Raw genomic sequence first — 17,263 nt, forward strand, 5'->3', positions numbered from 1 at the left:
TGAGTATTAATTCTGTGAGCCCCATTTGGGGACAGGGACTGTGTTTCACAAACCTGATTTGCTTGTATCCACCCAGTGCTTAGTACAGTGCCTGGTTCACAGTAAGTGCTTAACAAATACCACAATTATTATTATTATTAGATCTCTTGCACCCGCTCCTTCCTCTCCAGCCAAACTGCTACTACCCTCATAGAATCTGTAGATTACAATGCTAGAAAATTGTCTCAGCATCCTTGCCTCAGGTCTTCCCCTTTTCCTCCCATCTATACTACCCACTGCTGCACAGATCACCCTCTTGAAGCTTTGTTTGGCTTACATCAATCAATCATATTCATCAATCATGTTGATCAATATGAGCGCTTACTGTGGGAAGAGCGCTGTACTAAGTGCTTGGGAGAGTACAAGAGAACAGAGTGGGTAGACACATCCCCTACCCACAGTGAGCTCATAGTCTAGAGCTGGAATAAGATATTAATATAAATAAATTATGGATGTGTACGTAGGTGTCGTGGGCCTGAGGGAGGGGTGAGTAAAGGAAGCAAATTAGAGTGACGCAGAAGGGAGTGGGAAAAGAGAATATGAGGGTTTAGGAAAGCCCTCTTGAAAGAGATGTGCCTTCAGTAAGGCTCTGAAGGTGGGGAGAGTATGAAGAGGGAGGGTGTTTTATGCCAGAGGCGAGATGGGGGAGAGAGAGGTCGGTGGTGAGTTAGATGAGATCGAGGTACATTGAGTATGGTACACATCTCTCCTCTCCTCAAATCCCTGTGCTGGCTTTCCATTTTTCTTTCACTGACTAGCATGAAGCGATTTACAATCCAGGGAGCAACACCTAGAAAAGCATCTGTCTTATGGGGCCAGTCTGCCTCAAATTCCAGCGACTTTTTACTCTTCTTCTGAAATTACAATCCACTTAGCTTCCAGTCAGGGAGGAAAAGATCCATAATGGTGACTTTCTGGCCTGTCAGCTATTAGAACCCTGTCCCCTTCCCATTCCCATCTCCCCCTCCTTTCTGTCCCTGCTTTCAGAGAGGAAAGTTGCCACCTTGGCATGCGGGATAGACTACGAGAAGCATTTCATCTGCAAAGCAAAGGAAATCAAAGTGCTTCACTTCTCTTCCTCAAGAAGGTTCCCGCCTTAGATTTCAGCTACCAAGTACTGTAACAGGCTGAGTCTTACAGTTGAACCCAGAAGGGGCTTTAGACGTCTTATCCTAAATGGTTGGGTAATGGAGTGGATGGTTAACAAGTTAATTAGGCTTCAATTCAGAGGTGATTGCACGTCACTGGTGGTCAGAGAATGATTCCCCTTTCCAGTGGATATAATCAGCCAGGGAAGGTATTTAAAGCACCGTGGGATCCATTTAGATGAAAGATGTAATATAAATTCAAGATCATTATCATTATGGTGATTTTAATCAGGGGTAATTTAGGAAACGGTTCCAGCGAAATACAGAGATTCGGTCTTCTTTTCTTCCTTTTCTCAATGTTCATTCGTAGGGCAAGAATGGAGGATGCAGTGCTGTCCACAGAAATAAATTGTAGGTATTGAGAGGAAAGAGAGACAGACAAAGAGGGAGGGAAGGCTCCGTCTCCCCTCCCGTTTTAAAATTCAAAACTCTCCAGAGTGAATAATACCGGGTTTAAGAAATTACAAATCTGAACACGATGTGCTTTTTAGTATGGGAAGTATGCTGGGCAGTGTGGGTATTATCATTATATTATACCTATTGCATGTCCGATTATGAGAGTTGGATGGCCAGGATCGGATAATAACTCAAGCCTTGTAGGGACTTCGACTTAATGGGCAACTTTTCTTTTTCTACAACCCGGCAATATCACCCTTCGAACCCAGACCTGCCATCTGGACCATAAATACAGCTTCGCGGTTCCTGGGGCCTTAATTTCTCAATTCGGGGGATAGAGTGTCTCAAGAGGGGATGGATAGAAGCAGCCAGGTTTCGTATCCATCTTTACCTTGATGATTAGGATTCTAAAACTTCAGAAAGGTGCAGGTAACTGTGCTAAAGGAATGAGGTCATCCCAGACCCATAGTCTGCCAACTATCCTGAGTTGTACTAGTAGCTCGTGAAGCCTAGAGCGATGCCATTTAGGGCTACCCATAATGGAAAGGTCTAAGTCGAAACGTCAAAATCAGTTCACCTGTGCTGGGCAGTAGCGGCATGGGAACGACTCATAGGCAGATGATCCACGCAACAAAAGTTAATCAAAGACAACAGCAGAGACTCGAGATTTACTGCGTGGAAGAAAGCCAAGATAAACCACTTCTATATCTTTCCAAAAAAAACTCTATGGATACACCTACCAGAATGACTTTATGACAAAAGATGGAACATTCTGAAGGGGGGAGATCCATGGGGTTGCTATGGGTCGCAAACAACTCAACGGCATTTGAAGAAGAGTAATAGTAGTAGTAGAAATAGCATATATTAAATGCCTACCATGTGCAAAACACTGCTCTAAATGCTAGGTGAGAATCAAACATGGTGACAATCCACACAGGGGCTCTGAATCTAAGAGCATAAAACTGGGGAGAGAAGTGCCATCAGACATATAAGGAAAGGAAGATTTTTGTTCTGACTTGAGCTTACTGTAGATACATATTAAACTCTGGTGTATTTAACTGATCAGAGCATTCATTCAGCAAACGTAGACCTCCCTCAGAATGAACAAAATCCATTTGTGAGAAAACACCGATATGATTTGCTGTGTGGAATAAAAGCTCCTGTAACATTTATCTGTAATGTACCGGCAAAATTTTAGTCTACGGTAGAGAGCTGACAGAGTCTATTGGTAACTGCCTTTCTCTCTCTTATCTTAACAATTAAAACTTAAAAGTGACTTCTTTTTTACTTCAGTAATTTTGACGTTCTGTTCTGAATAGCAATATTACCGAGGCTACGGTGACTAGCATTCGAGTCGGTTGGCTTTCGCTTTTATCACCCCAAGACACTATCACTTTGCCACGAATGTGATAACAAGACCCAGGCTCTTGACTTTTTGAACTCTACCGGTGACCCCGGGACTTAGATGAATTGGGAGTTCAAAATGGCAGCGGGATAAATTGTTTGAATGAAAACTCTTAGTTCACAACTATTCATTTCATCCTAAAAATCTCTATTAATATTCTCCCAGTGATACAATTAACCAGAGCGAAGCATCGGTATCTGACCCTGAAACGTTATTTATCAAAAAAGGTTTCAGATGTGGCTTTCTGTTCCCTCCATGAGTAATTGAAGTCTGTTCTAAATAAATCTTCTAATTATTCACAAGCCATCACTCTCAGGGAGTGTGCTCAGTAAACATGAAAGTATCCATGACAGACCGAGATGTGTGATAATAGATCTGGAAGATCTGGGTTGCGAAAACTGTTAATTTTTCTCAGATATTCTTTGAAAAACATCAACTGTGGCAGCGTGGTGATTTTAGCCAGAAAATGAAAACACAGATGCTAGGTGGTGGGGCGATCTCAATTAATTTGCATTTCTCAGATTAAATCTAGCTACAATGGTGGGCTAGATTTGTAAGTAGTTCACACACCTGTTACCTCTCCTGCCTCCTTGAGCCATATTACTTAATAAGATTGTGCCAATGGTCGAATATGGCATGAAGTGAATATGTACGGGGATCGGGACAGGAGATAATAATAATGTTGGTATTTGTTAAGTGCTTACTACGTGCAGAGCACTGTTCTGAGCGCTGGGGTAGATACAGGGTAATCAGGTTGTCCCACGTGAGGCTCACAGGTAATCCCCATTTTACAGATGAGGTCACTGAGGCACAGGGAAGTGAAGTGACTTGCCCACAGTCACACAGCTGCCAAGTGGAAGAGCAGGGATTCGAACCCACGACCTCTGACTCCCAAGGCCGAGCTCTTTCCACTGAGCCACGCTGCTTCTCCATGTCACAGTGACCCCAAATCTGCTGCCGTGAGTGGTGGTAGATGGTTTTCTGGCTTTCTTTTGCTACTATCACTCAGCTGGGAGTTGAGGTGAACAGCAACAGGAAGGAGAGAGACAAACATGAAAGATGAGGGAAATTGGATATTAATCCACCTTCCACGACACTGCTGCCATCCCAGTTGTCTCTGGACGACAAGACTGCTAAAAGGAGTCAGAGCAAATGCTTAGTCCTGTGCTCTGCACACAATAACCACTCGATAAATACGGTTCACTGACTAATTTGCCTAGAAACTCTTTTGCCTTTATATAACAGTAGACGCCAACTTGGATATTGTCACAGTCATTCTGAAGTTGAGGCAGATCGTAAAAAACACAGATGGTCAGCCAGTGATAAGAACAGCTAATCACCAGTGTCAAAAATCAAAGTCTCATTCTTGACACCAATCGATCTCTGAAATATGTCAGGGGCCTAAGGTTAGGGTCAGGGTTAGAACAAGAGACAGGGCCATAGTGAGTGATAGGGCAGGGGTGAAGACTATGGAGGATGGTTAGGGTTGAGCAGCATAATTAAGGCTAGTGTTATGATGGTGTATGGGACTAAATTTAAGCTAGCGATATATAGTTTCAGCATGACTCTGCGGCTACAGCACGGGCCTGGGAGTCAGAGGACTTGGGTTCCAATCCCAGCTCTGCCACTTGACTGCTTTAGGACTTTGGCCACATCACTTAGTTTCTCTGTGCCTTAGTTTCCTCATCTGTCAAGTGGGGATGCAATCATTGTTCTCCCCGCACCGGCTAGATTGTAAATCCCATGAGAGACAGGAGCTGTGACTGATTTGATTATTTTGTATCTACTGCAGCATGTAATACAGTGCTTGGCACAGAGAAAACACAACAAATACCACAAATATCTCCCTCTCTCTCTCTAATGCACACATACACACACACACACATATAAAATACTGGATGGAGGGGTCAGGTTCATAGTCACCTCTAGACTGTAAATCCAGGAGTCAGAAGGACCTGAGTTCTAATCCCAGCTTCACCACCTGTCTGCTGTATGACCTTGGGCAAGTCACTTATCTGTGCCTCATTTATCTCCTCTGTAAAATGGGGAAAAAGACTGTGAATCCATGTGGGATGGACTGTGCCCAGCCTGATTAACTTGTATCTACCCCAGCATTTAGTTCAGTGTCTGGCACATCGTACAATGCTTAACAAATACCATTAAAAAAAGCCCCTCCTCCAGACTGCTTTTGGGCAGGGAACATTTCTACCAACTCTGAAGTATTACACTCTCCAAAGTGCTTAGGGTAGTGGTCTGCACAAAGTGAGCATTCAATAAATACCATAAATTGATTAATTAATGGATTGATTCTCCCTCCTCGCAGAAACAATCCCTGATTACAAATCCCAGCTTTCTTCTCAGTGTTTTAAATAAGTTACAGGTATCACTTTTGCAATAGAACTGAAACCACAATTAAGGTTCAGGAAAAATGATTTAATGAGGGATTTCTCAACCCATTCTTAAATAGCTATCTATTTTAAGTTTATGCTATTTGGCAATGGACCCTATTTGTAGGGTAACTAGAAAATTCTATATTCATTGAGGATTGGCATGAAAAGATGTAGGCCTGTTTCACAAGTTTTTGAACAAAGGTTTTTGGTCAATTCTAGGAAATTTGTACATGTTTTTGTTGGAAACATGACCAGTGGTAAATCCTTATCGTAATTAATAGCAAAGAATGTTGTTTCATAGAAGGATTGCTAATTGCCTTCAAACAATTCCTTAACACAGAGACAATCTCTGGCATGGATTGAGATGTTCAATTAAATTAAATTAAATTGAATCAATTAAATTCAATTGGTATAATACATTAGTAGGTTAATTCCTACTATTTTCAGGGACTTGAATAAATGTGGGGAACAGAGAGAAGGTTTGAAAAAAGTCTTAAAACAGATTAGATTATTTTCTGATCTGGGAGAGATGGGAAGGGATTTATTTAAGGAGTATTTTCTTGAGTCATTCGGTCTACATGGTGATGGATGTCAAGAATGATGGATGAGCCTTGATCCAACTGGGAGAACTGGGAATATGTGGGGAACAATGGGTTCTGGTGTTAGTGGTTTACAAAGCACCACTCAAACTGTCTCATCCCTGTCAGGAATGACCCTGATGGGGACCAAAGGGAAGCGAGTGAGTATTCAGGCAAGAATTCTACATAAAAAGGCCATTTATAAAGATAATAATTGTAGTATTTGGTAACTAATTACTATGTGTCAAGCACTATATTAAGCACTGGGGAAAATACAATGTAATCAGGTCAGGTGAAGTCTCTGTCCACGCAGGGTTCCCGGTCTAAGTAGAAAGAACAGGTACTGAATCCCCATTTTACAGATGAGCAAACGGGGATCATCTGACCCAGTGGCCACAGGATAGTGTCACTTCTGCGCTGTAGCACCACAGACCAATAATAATAATAATAATAATAGTATTTTAAAGTCCTAAGCTGTGGGATAGATACTAGATAATCGGGCCCCACATGGGGCTCACTTTCTAAGTAGGAGGGAAAACAGGTATTGAACTCCATTTTACAGCTGAGGGATCTGAGACATAGAGGAAATGAAGTGACTTGGCCAAGGTCACACATCAGGTAACTGGTGGAGCAGAAATTAGAACCCAGGTCCTCTGACTCCCAGGCCTGTACTCTATCCACTAGACCAACCTTTATCTGATGAGCTAGGAGTATGAAATTTTCTAGAAAATGGTGAATTTTTTTTCCATTTTTAGGACTCTAAACTACTGGACCTGGGCCATTAGAGAGATTGTTCCTAATTCCTGTGTGAATATGTTTTTATATAGTGTGTCACAAATATATATGTTTGGCCTTGCATATCCCTCTCTATTACATATATGTATATGTATACAATATAAAAGAGAGAAAGGGAGAGAGAGATCACCTTCAGATAGAAGAGCTCTTTCAAGACCCCAGGAATTCAACCAGTTGAGTTGCTTAATCCTTTTCTAACTTGTACTCTAGACTTCTGGACTAGAGTGGATTTCCTCCAAGATGGAGGCCACTTCAGTGTACACCTGAAACGACACAAGGTAGTGGCTCTTATCCTTTGCGTATCTCCTTGGGAAAAATGTGAAAGTTCTCCCTTCTACTACTGAAGCCATTTCCCCTTCCTGCTACCTGGAACCAATTTTGAGGAAGTGGTATTGCTCCATCCTTAGTGTTTGAACCTTCAAAAAAGGCCCTTCAGGTCTACCTCAAAGGGGAAAGGAGCCTTTTAAAGTTATCTCTGCAAACAGCGGGTAGGGAACAGGGGCAGGCCAGAGTCAGGAAACGCTCCCCCGGTTCTTAAGTTGATCTCTCGGGGTTAATTTCGAGGGTCGATTCTCAGCGATTTCAGGCGAGGCAAGCAGGTTTTATCAGGCAGGATCTCGCTGGGCCTCAGACAATGACACCACACAACGGCAGAAGAGCTCAAACAGAGTTGGGGTGGAAGCTTGGCCGGGGACTACCGTATCAGAACAAATGTCAGCATCCTCGCTACGCGAATGAAGAGCTCGAGTCACTTCTGCTAAAGCCAGGGGAAGTTCTCTCTTTTTGCGGGAATCATGAAAAGTGACATTTCTCAGTCCACTTCCAATTTAACCTGTGAATTTCTTTCCTTTTGATGCTGGTGTGATTTTCTTATTCGACCCCGTGATAGCCCAGGGTGAAGATGACACATTTCAACTTAATATTTGAGTGAAGCTATTCCCTAGCGTGCCAACCACAGAAAACTCCCCTGAGTCAGTCGACGGAATGAATATGTCTAATGTGACAAAGTCACTCCTTCTTGAAAGGTCCAAGAATCCTGCAGGAGAGTCTTCCTCCAAATGCAAAATATATTTCAATCAGGTTCACTGGAGAATACCTCTGTTCTGTCACTGATTCAAAGAGTTGAACTTGGAAGAGCCAAGGAGTGCCTCTCTGTCTTAGATGTTTTTTAAGGATGATTCTGAATAGGTTTCCTGATGGAATTATTTTTTGAACGCTAAAATATAGGATAGTTAGGTCAACCCCTTAAAAATGCATTGATTTCAATCAAGTCATTGAAGGATCTGCCTTCTGTTTTGCCTGTCAATCAATCAGTGTTATTTATCGATCACTTGTAGTGAACTGTGTTATTGGGAGAGTACAAGAGAACTAGAACTCACAATCCTACCATCAGGAAATTTACAATCTAGTGGAAGAGATGGTCACAAAATGATTTACAGAGGATGGAGAGTTGGATATCTGAATAAGTGCTTAAGTATTGGGCATGTAGGTTGAAATGTACAGAGGGATTACGCGTGTGTATCTGGGAGTGCATAGGCCGAGAGGTGACCCGAAATGTGCTGAGGTGGAATAATTGAGAGGATATGACACAGAGAGAAGAGAAATTAATCAGAGATGGCATCCTTCTTAAAAGACTTTCATCTCAAGGTTAGCTGTATCCATTCCTTTAACCATATGCGTTAGTCTAGAAATGACTTTATAAATTTCTCCCCCAAATGGAAATGTCTCCTGAACCGACTGTAATGCTATAGCGCATATTGTCGGTTTGATAAAGAAAACTCAATTTTTTCACTCCTTTTTCTCTATGGATTCCATATTTCATAACTCAGTGAAACACACCAAATGGTACAGTTTTAGAGTTTGTCCAGTCTGGTAGTCATCTATTACTTTCCCAAGATCATCAATCTCCAATATCAGGCCCTGGACAATATTGCTGATGTAGCAGCAGAAGATAGAGCAATTTTACCATTAATCTAATTTGGACCAATTTCATTTGATGCCTTCTTTGGGAATGTCACCAATTTTTGAGGATTCGGTCTTCTCTAGGCTTGAAATAAATATTACTTAGAAAAAGTGCTACCTTTTCATCTAAAATGATTGGTTTGGCATGTAAACCTGACACATCTTTGAGGTGATAAAAAAAAAACCTAAGCAAAGCCATTATTGGGTCAAGCCAATGGTCAAAGACCCACTGCCCTGCAGTGTGGCTTAGTGGAAAGAGCAAAGGTTTGGGGGTCAGAGGTAGTGGGTTCTAATCCCAGCTCCGCAACCTGTCAGCTGTGTGACTTTGGGCAAGTCACTTAACTTCTCTGTGCCTCAGTTTCCTCATTTGTAAAATGGAGATTGAGACTGTGAGCCCCACTTGAGACAACCGGATAACCTTGTATCTCTGCCAGCTCTTAGAACCGTGCTTGGCATATAGTAAGCGCTTAACAAATACCGTTATTATTATCAATATAAACAGTGGCAGTGGGAATCTTGGAAGAACTATTTGATCATTGCCCTCTTTCAATAAATCAAAATTATTTATTGTGCCCCTACTCTGAGCAGAGCACCCTATGAAGTACTTGGGAGAGGACAATAGAGTTAATACATATGATCCTCAATCTTAAGGAGCTTAGAATCATAATATTCAGATGGGTCCTTTAATAATACTTTTCCTCTCTTTTCCTCTAGTAATCTATTAGAGCGCTCTCCTCTATGCTTTTATCCAAAATGAATTTAGCTGAACAGAACTGAGCCTGTCTTCAGCATACAGATCCGGTTAAGCCCCCAATAAAGAAGATTCTATTTTTGTCCTTAAACTATAAACTTCATGCTCTGATAAATGTTTACCTTAGAATATTAAACGGTAGCATATCTCACAAAAGGAGATTAATGGGTCCTTCAATAAGGGAAGATAGCTTAATCTTGAAGAATGTTATTTCTCAGCCTATGTGATAAACTTACCCAATAATGTTCACCTCAGCAAATATGTCACAGTTCCAGGATTGGCCAGCTCCCACATCTGACAGTATACGCATAGATTCAAATCCTTATCTAGAAGAAAATTTGGACTAATGTGGCTCTGACATTTTGGAATCGGGATTTATGCATGTCTATTTGCTAATTTCTGCTTATTTTTCTAATCAAACATCTGATATCCACAGTCATAGGGTTGTTTCTTAATCCTCTATCCCTGAATGGCTTGTGATCATCAGGTTTGTCCCACCTAGATTGTAAACTTCTTGAGGGTAAGGACCATGCTACCTATTCTCCTGTATTGTCCTAGGTGTCTAGTCCAGTGCACAAAGTAGGCACTCAATAAATACTCTCTATGGGATAAGTAAAAGCATATCATCATCATAAAGCATACAAGATATAAACCTCCTAGAATCAGGAGTCCAAACGATATCAAATTTGACTTCTGGATCTTTCATTTTGCTTTCCCTGCTTCTTAGTGTGGCTTTCTTCCTCTGTCTTTTTGAAACTATTTGGTAAGCGCTTACTATGTGTAAGGCACTCTACTAAGCACTTGGGTAAATACAAGATAATCAGGTTGGACAAAGTCCATGTCCCTCCTGAGGCTCACAGTCTTAATCTCCATTTTATAAATGAGGTACCTGAGGCACAGAGAAGTGAAGCGACTTTCCCACACTAACACAGCAGATGGGTGGTGGAGCCGGAATTAGAACCCAGGCCCCTCTGATTCCCTCTGTATGCTAGTTAATAACTGAAAATATCACGAAACACTCTCGGATTGAATCCCGTCTGCTCGATGTCAAGAGCGCTTTGGACAATAATGGATCTTCCAAGGAAAACAAGGCTCGGGGGACATTTCACAGTGTGCTGCACTTGGTGCCCCAGCAGAAATATGACTGGCAGGGGCGGGAGATGGTGAGAGAGCAACTCTGAACAAATCTCTTACACTACAATCAGTCCCTGCATGGAAACTTTCAGTCTTGGAGTCTCAGAATTGAGGCTCATCTCTCATTCTCAGTGGGAGAAATCATTATCATCATCAGCATCAGCATCATCGTCATTACTCCGTCAATTCGGCCCCAAAGATATCCCAATGACATATATTATGTATACGGGTGACTATGCCAGATGTTTTGAGTCTTCAAATCTTCTCCAGGTGCAGATAAGATTCGATGTGCCCTTGACGTGATCCTGATGCATTTGTCCCTTTGCTTTTTGCCAGACCACAGCCCTCGCTTTATGGGAGACCTGGGGGGGTCCCAATTCAGAATAATCGGCAATGCATCGGCCTGTTTTGAACTTTCCTAATTTTCAAAGGCCTTTCTCCCAGTGAAAATTAAGCCGGCCGGCCAGAGTTACGGAGGATAGAATGTCCATGGGGAGAGAAACAAGTATCGGTCTGTTTCTCACCCAAAGTGATGGTTGCCGGGGGTAGGAAAGATGAAGTTGAAAGGCCGCACGGCTGCGAAAGAAACCAGAAGTTTAAAGCATAAACAGTAGGCTTGCAGAGAGGTTTCCCGTGCTACTTGTTTTAAAGGAACCAGAGTGGTCTTGGGAAGAAAAGCAGCGTGGTCTAGTGGAAAGAGCACTGACCTGGGTTCTAATCCCACCTCCTCCACTTACTTGCTATGTGTCCTTGGGCAAGTTGCTTCATTTCTCTGTGCCTCAGTTCCCTCATCTGTAAAATGGGGATTGAGACCGTAAGCCTCGTGGGACACAGGCTATTTCCCACTTGATTAGCTTGGATCTGCCCCTGTGCTTAATATTTTGGCTGGCAGGTAGTAAATGCTTAACAGATACCAAAAAAAAAAAAAGAAAAGATTCTTTTCTCTCCATTCTGGATTTGTAGACCAGTGGTCAGATGCACGATTGGCGCGCTGCCACAGTCCATTAGGTTAAGGCTCCAGCCTGACAGCATTCTGACATGCCTCATCCTCAAGTGAAGCTTTGCCCATATTTCACAGGAACAATTGAAATCATATCTCCACCTGATGCAGAAATTCATCAACTGAGAAGAAGCTCTCATCAACAAAGTGCTCCAGGCAATGACACCAATCACTCTCTGCTTCCTGCTGCTCCCTCGGTTGTGCATTCAAGAAAAGCGGCTCTGATGAAGCTCCAGTTAGCTGGAAGTTATTTTTTTCCCCCCGCCTGTTCTGAAGCTCTGTTTCCAGCTCGGCTTTTGGGGCGGACAGAATTCCCCCAAGAGAGCTGAGACGTGAAGTGGCGGCGGCACGGACTAGCGGATAGAGCACAGGACCGAGAGTCAGAAGGACCTGGGTTCCAATCCCAGCTCTGCCACCTGTCTGCTGTGTGACCTTAGGCAGGTCGCTTCACTTCTCAGTGCCGCAGTTACCTCATCTGTAAAAAGGGGATGAAGACTGTGAGAGTAGGCCACTCCGGTTCCAACTAAACAATGGAACTGGTGTCCCACCGAGGAGACGGTGCAAGTGGAATTCCTCCTCCTACGGCATGGCACAGTCTGAAAAGAGCAGTAGTGACAGAGAGGCAGCATGGCCTAGTAAAAAGGGCACGGGCCTGGGTTCTAACACCGACTCTCCATTTGTCAACTGGGTGACCTTGGACAAGTCATTTAGCTTACCTGTGCCTCAGTTACCTCAAGGAGGAGGAGCTTACAGCCTCGACGGCCATTACACCATTCTTTCCAGCATCCTCTACTGTCGGAGACAGGACAACTGACGTGGTTGGACCTTGGGCCCAGTTCAGTCATGTCGCCGCTTATGGGGACTGTAAGCTCGTTACGGGCAGGGAACCTGGGCGCTAATCCCGTGGTACTGTACTCTCCCAAGCGTTTAGTACAGTGCCCTGCACTCAGTAAGCATTCAGTGAATACCACCGATCGATTGCGCTAGGTTAAGTTTGCTACTTATGGGTTGCAACTGAGTGTGTGCAGACAGCCATCCCTTCTTTCCTCAGCCCGGAGGGAGGCTGTCGGTTCTAAGCAAAGTCAAGACATCTCAGACCTCGGAAATATAAGCTTTAGACAACAGCAACAAAGACCTTTAACGTGCCAGGAGTCCACCGAGATAGTTCTGACGGGAGATGATGACCCCTCAACATCCGGCTAGCATCAAATCCAGAGGGGTGTTATTTTATATGCACCACCAGGGATCAGAGACTGTTCACATCAGGCTGGGAAATGATATACGGAATAAAAATATCCTGCTGCTTTTGAAAGAAGACGCACAGCTCTGGAAGTAGTACATATTTTCAGTGTTTCTCTTTCCTAAATACTGCGCTTGCCAGTTTTAGCTTTAGCCCCCAGTGGAAACACTAAATAGTGGAAGCACTAGAGAAGCAGTGTGGTCTAGTGGAAAAATCGTGAGCCTGGGAGTCAGAGGACTTGGGTTCTAATCCCTTGTCTGCTGTGTGACCTTAGTTCCCTCATCTATAAAATAGGGATTAAAATTGTGAGCCCTATGTGGGGCAGGGACTGTGTCCAGCTTGATGAGCCTGTATCTACTCCAGTGCTTAGATCACTGCTTGGCACATAGCGCTTAACAAATATCATGATTATTAATTGTTATCACCATTTTGCAGGCTAGGCTGAGCCGGTTTAAAGGCTTGTGCCAACCGGAATGAAACTGGCCTGGAGAGGGTTTTTTTATTTTCTATTTAATGGTAGTTGTTAAGGGCTTACTATGTGCCAGGCACTATCCTAAGCCCTGGGTAGATACAGAGTAATCACGTTGGACATAGTCCAACATAATCCATCTCCCACATGAGGCTCACGGCCTTAATCCCCATTTTACAAACGAGGTAACTGAGGCAAAGAGAAGGTAAGTGACTTGCCCAAGGTCAAACAGCAGACAAATGGCAGAGATGGGATCTGAATCCAGGTCCTTCTGGCTCGCGGGCCTATGCTTTATCCACTAGGCCACGCTGCTTCAGGCTGTGTCCTGGAAAGACACATTTGGGCTGAGCTGGAAATATTCCTGGGACAACTGTCAAGTACTTCACACCCCCTGACTGTTTCTAACTCCAGAAGGGCACAGGTTTGGTTATTTCCCTGGTTATATAAAATTGCAAAAATGCATTTTCACGGAAAACACAGTGGTTAAACATCCCCCGTTGGTCAGGCTGAGCATGGGGGCTTATTATGATGGGAATAGTTGGTCTTCTAATGGCTCTTCTAATTCCCTCATCTTGTGACAGTTTGGGTAACCTGTTCTTGGCATATCCGTAAATTATTATGTCCTTAAGTTGTTTATCCATATTAACGTCTGTTTCCCCCTCCAGACTGTAAGCTCACTGCGGACAGGGAGTGTGTCTACCAACTCCGTCATACTGTACTCTTCCAGGCATTCAGTACAGTGCTCTGCACACAGTAAGCCCTCAATAAATACCACTGATTGATTGATATGGGGCCGTAAATTGTTTGAGGACAACTGGGTGTTTTATTTCTGTTGAATGTTCCCTAGTGCCTTGTATATCATTCTGCACATTGCTGCCAAAACTCAAAGATGGAATTATATGGATAGGTCACATTTCTGCATTGAAACTGAACAGATGAACTAAGTAAGGTATTTGTAGTTCTTTGCAGTAGTTACTTTAGATGTCTGCCTCTGCGTTTTCAAGTGGAATTCTAGAACATAGCAATCCCTTTTTATCACACTCTTCTTTTAGAATTCTTTCTTGAGAGGACTATTGAATTTTAATGCTAGTATTACAGACAGGGCTAGCTCACATCCAGATAAGGACCTCAAAATTTCCCTTGGCTTAAGGACTACTCCTCCCCATTCCTTTGAAGTCTTTTGACTGGCTTGAATACGGTGAAAAGCAGTATGGCCTAGTGGATAGAGCACGGGCCTGGGAGGCAGATGGACCTGGGTTCTAACCCTGGCTACACCTCGTCTGCTGTGTGACCTTGGGCAAGTCACTTGACTTCTCTTTTCTGTCTCAGTTACGTCATCTGTAAAATGGGAATTACGACGGTGAGCCCCGTGTGGGACTCTGTCCAACCTGATTGGCCTGCATCTACCCCAGGTCACACACAGTAAGCGCTTTTGGATGCGATCGTTGAAGTCTTACGTACTGTGTGACGTTGGGTAAGTCATTTTACCTCTCTGTGATTCAGTTTATCATCTGTAAGATGAGAATTAAAAAGCGGTTCTATCTTCCCCTTCGACTGTGAACCCCATGTAAGACCGGGTCTGATCTGATCTGAATTTACCTCAGCGTTTAGCACCGTCCTTGGCCGTTAGTAAGAAGTCAATAAATACTGCAGTTATTATCATTATCCACCTCTAGACTGTGAGGTTGCTGTGGGCAGGGAGTGGGTCTTTCAACTCTGTTATTTTGTATTCTCCCAAGTGCTAGTACTGTGCTCTGCAGACAGTAAGCGCTCAATAAATGCACTTGATTGATTGGCTGATCTATGCAGAGTCTCTTAACAGAGCCCCTGGCTAGACTACTCTGTCAGCCTTCTCTCTGACCTCCCTTCCTCCTCTCTCGCCCCGCTCCAGTCTATTCTTCACTCCGCCGCCCGGCTCATCTTCCCGCAGAAACGATCTGGGCATGTCACTCCCCTTCTTAAACAACTCCAGTGGTTGCCTATCGATCTCCGCTCCAAACAAAAACTCCTCACTCTAGGCTTCGAGGCTCTCCGTCACCTCGCCCCTTCCTGCCTCTCCTCCCTTCTCTCTTTCTACCGCCCACCCCGCACGCTCCGCTCCTCCGCCGCCCGCCTCCTCGCCGTCCCTCGGTCTCGCCCGTCCCGCCGTCGACCCCCGGGCCGCGTCCTCCCGCGGTCCCGGAACGCCCTCCCTCCTCGCCTCCGCCAAACTGATTCTCTTCCCCTCTTCGAGAGCCTACTTAAAACTCACCTCCTCCAAGAGGCCTTCCCAGACTGAGCTCTCCTTCTCCCTCTACTCCCTCTACCACCCCCCCTTCACCTCTGCTCCTCCCCCTCTCCCTTCCCCTCCCCTCAGCACCGTACTCGTCCGCTCGACTGTATATATTTCCGTCACCCTATTTATTTTGTTAATGAAATGTACATCGCCTCGATTCTATTTAGTGGCCATTGTTTTTACGAGATGTTCTTCCCCTCGACTCTATTTATCGCCATCGTTCTCGTCCGTCCGTCTCCCCCGATTAGTCCGTAAGCCCGTCAAACGGCAGGGACTGTCTCTATCCGTTGCCGACTTGTTCATTCCAAGCGCTTAGTACAGTGCTCTGCACATAGTAAGCGCTCAATAAATACTATTGAATGAATGAATGAATCTCAACAAATAGCTGGACAACTATCTAATTGGGTCCAGAGGGTTTCTCCTATCATGGGGGATTAATCGTGGCATTTGTTAAGCGCTTACTATGTGCCAGGCACTGTACTAAACCTTAGGGGTTGGACACCTGATAAAACTGTGGGCATTTGCAAGACTGTAAACTCCTGGAGGGCAGAATATGTGTCTTTTACTTCCAACATCCTCCGCAACGCACCCACACGGTACGAACAGTACTGCACACAGTAGGCAATCAGTAAATAATAAAAATAATTATAACAATTGTGGTTTTTAAGCACTTACTGTGTGCCAGGCTCTGTACTAAGCGCTGGGGTGGAGACAAGCAAATCGGGTTGGACGTAGTCCCTGTCCCACAAGGGGCTCACAGTCTCAATCATCATTTTACAGACGAGGTAGTTGAGGCACAGAGAAGTCAAGTGACTTGCCTCCGGTCACACGGCAGATGTGTGGTAGAGCTGGGACCTCAACCCTTGACCTCCTGACTCCTAGGTCTGTGCTCTATCCACGACGCCATGCTGCTACTTTTGCCTAATTTGTAGGTTTGTGCATTTATGGGACATTTCCCCCAACTTTTCAAGTGCACACCACCTTTGTTTGATTTGACTCCCCACAGTGACACAAGACAAATTCTCCCACCGCAAAAATGGACTCACACCCCTGGAGCGAGCTTGTCCATGTAACCGCTCAGTTTCAACTTGGCTCTAACCTTGGTCTGCTTAGGAGACCGTCTTCGGTTTCTCCAGCACCTCATCCCTTACGCTGCTTTCTCCTGACAAGCTCGAGTATTTCATTTAATGATTAGGCCGCTGGCTTGGGATTGTGTCCAACTACTTTTTTTTTTCCCCCGCATAGAACCTTACTAGGATGAATTGAGGTTTCAATGAGCTCCCTAAATTATGGGAAATTAGATTCGGATAACAATCTTTTAAACACAACCTGACTTTCAATGAGTATTTAATCTCGGAGCCGAAATGTTTGCAAAGTGCTGCCTTCCTAATATTCTTCATTGCGCTGGAATCACTGCAAACATTTCCATGCAAATTGTTTTGATGCACCCGGAGCCTGCCTTATCACACTACCGTGGTTTCTTGTGTCTACAGAGAGATGGGCTGAAAACCTCAGTAATATTTTTTCCGTGTCAATATTCCTCTGGAGAGACTCAGTGTAATCAAAATAAAGCTGGTTTTGGTTGAGTGGGGAAAAGGTGGGGTCAGCAGGCCAAAACAATCTTTTTCAAAGTCTGCAATGTATTCCAGGATCCAGCAGAAATAATCCATGATGGTTTCCC

General features: G+C 44.0%; 1 long non-coding RNA gene across 1 annotated transcript in view; it reads right to left on the reverse strand.

Annotated features, from left to right (window-relative positions):
• Positions 1-1,394: 1,394 nt before the first annotated feature.
• Positions 1,395-17,263, reverse strand: part of LOC114817686 — a 43,548-nt gene continuing 27,679 nt past the window's right edge. The window contains exons 2-3 of the long non-coding RNA XR_003765540.1: positions 9,701-9,790; positions 1,395-1,519 (exon numbers count right to left, since the gene is read on the reverse strand). This is a non-coding gene — a long non-coding RNA (uncharacterized LOC114817686). The remainder of the gene's footprint in view (positions 1,520-9,700; positions 9,791-17,263) is intronic.

The sequence above is a fragment of the Ornithorhynchus anatinus genome, chromosome 17 (assembly GCF_004115215.2).
Source record: "Ornithorhynchus anatinus isolate Pmale09 chromosome 17, mOrnAna1.pri.v4, whole genome shotgun sequence".
NCBI lineage: Eukaryota > Metazoa > Chordata > Mammalia > Monotremata > Ornithorhynchidae > Ornithorhynchus > Ornithorhynchus anatinus.